The sequence below is a fragment of the Leptonychotes weddellii genome, chromosome 5 (genome assembly GCF_054177405.1).
Source record: "Leptonychotes weddellii isolate Sample4059 chromosome 5, ASM5417740v2, whole genome shotgun sequence".
In the NCBI taxonomy this organism is placed as follows: Eukaryota; Metazoa; Chordata; class Mammalia; order Carnivora; family Phocidae; genus Leptonychotes; species Leptonychotes weddellii.
The window spans coordinates 67,794,228-67,796,114 of NC_138373.1; the positions used below are offsets into that span (position 1 = coordinate 67,794,228).

A 1,887-nucleotide genomic window follows, 5' to 3' on the forward strand; every position below is an offset into this window, starting at 1 on the left:
GGTCAGAGTGGGATGAACTTTTAGGCAGGTGATGGTCCCCTTGGCGTCTTTAGGCAAAACAGTATGTGGATTTACTCACAGGCCACAGGGATAATTCTATCCTGCAGATGGTGGGTGCGACCCAGCAAGGGTTTCCCAGGCAAAGGATGGCTCACCCGAGCTGATTAATGCAACAAACAGCTGCTGGGGCCCCTCCGTGAGCCTTCCCATGCATTAGCTCACCTAACTGCACTGTACACCTGTGAAGGGGGCACTTTATTTATTTTTATTTTTTAAAGATTTGTTTATTTGAGGGGCACCTGGGTGGCTCAGTTGGGTGTCTGCCTTTGGCTCAGGTCATGATCCCAGGGTCCTGGGATCGAGCCCTGCATCGGGCTCCCTGCTCTGTGGGAAGCCTGCTTCTCCCTCTCCTACTCCCCCTGCTTGTGTTCCCTCTCTCGCTGTGTCTCTCTCTGTCAAATAAATAAAATATTTTTTTTAAAAAAGATTTTATTTGAGAGAGAGAGAGAGAGTGGGGGGAGGGTCAGAGGGAGAGGGAGAGAGAATATCAAACAGACTCCCCACTGAACTTGGAGCCTAACACAGGGCCCGATCTCAGGACCCTGAGATCATGACCTGAGCGGAAACCAAGAGTCGGACGCTCAACCGACTGAGCCACCCAGACGCCCCTGGGCACTATTATTTCTATTTTAAAAATGAGAAAACTGAAGATCAAAGGGGCCAAGTGAATTCTCCAAGCCCACACACCTAATAAGCAGTGAAGAGAAGAGGAGAACCTGGGTCTTCCTTCATCTTCTGGGCCAGGGCTCACACGCGCCAAGCCCTACGTTGCTTTTGTTCTCCGCGCAGTCGGCGGGATAAGCATCCCGTCCCCCACAGCCCTGCGGGCCCCACAGAGGCTGTGCAGGGCAAGCAGCCGGTGTGGCCGGGGGAGAGCCGCCCGAGATGGCACGGCCCCTGCTGGGCGGGGGTCCTTTGAGCAGCTAGCGCCGCGGGGATAGCCAGCGAGGAGCCGACGGCTGCGGAGGGCTGACCGGCTTCTTGACTTTTCTTTTTCCCTGGAGTCAGATGACGCCTCAAAGCTGCGGGATCTTCCTGACATCATGCTCATGATAACGATCAAAGGAAAACTAGATACAAGAACCTCCAGTCACCCACTCCCCCTGGAGCCTGCCGCGCGCGTCCCCTCGGTTGACCACGTTCGGCCGCCGGGGGAGGGGCAGCCGTGGCTGCGGGCCTCGCACACCAGTGCTCGGGGCTGGGCTTAGTTCCAGCACGTTTCTGCCGCCCACGCGCGGCGAGAGTCCAGGAGGCCACCCCATCCGATGCGCGCGCCACTCCAAGTTAAGATTGCCAGCAGACTCCCCCCACAGCCTCATTTCCGACAATCCTTACGAATAAAATCATAATAAAAAAAAAAAATTCAAGCCCAAGACGAACCCAATAGGAACCACGTCTTGAGTGTGAACGCCGCCAGGGCCGGAGGCGGCGGCAACTCCGCAGACACTTGATGGACGTTTTTCCCCTCACACGCCCCGCCCTCCCTCGTAAGTGAAGGCGGGTGGAGTTCTTCACCCTCAGGAGCAAGGCTGGAGTGCTGGGGGGCGGGCAAGGGGGGGGCACTGAGCCCGGGAGAGACAAGGGAGACTGGAAGGATTGCTAACTCAGGGCGGGAAGGCCAGCTTGCTGTCGCCGCACAGCTGGAAGCAAGGGAGGGACCCGCGCCAGTCCCCCTGTGAGCGCCGCTTCCGGGGGACATCAATCTTCCCCGCTCGCCATGGCGACGGGGGGACGCGGAGGGCTGGTGGTGTTACCGACTCTTCCAACCTCATCCCCTTCTCACCGGGGGCCTGGGGGAGACAGCACTCACCACGCGGCACCGCCTGA

General features: G+C 58.1%; 2 long non-coding RNA genes across 2 annotated transcripts in view; one reads left to right on the plus strand and one right to left on the minus strand.

Annotated features, from left to right (window-relative positions):
• LOC115941866 (uncharacterized) overlaps positions 1 to 1,079 on the minus strand; it is a 4,211-nt gene extending 3,132 nt beyond the window's left edge. Inside the window, exon 1 of the long non-coding RNA XR_014145550.1 lies at positions 748 to 1,079. This is a non-coding gene — a long non-coding RNA (uncharacterized LOC115941866). The remainder of the gene's footprint in view (positions 1 to 747) is intronic.
• LOC145721705 (uncharacterized) overlaps positions 1 to 1,163 on the plus strand; it is a 2,152-nt gene extending 989 nt beyond the window's left edge. Inside the window, exon 3 of the long non-coding RNA XR_014145551.1 lies at positions 1,069 to 1,163. This is a non-coding gene — a long non-coding RNA (uncharacterized LOC145721705). The remainder of the gene's footprint in view (positions 1 to 1,068) is intronic.
• Positions 1,164 to 1,887: the final 724 nt, after the last annotated feature.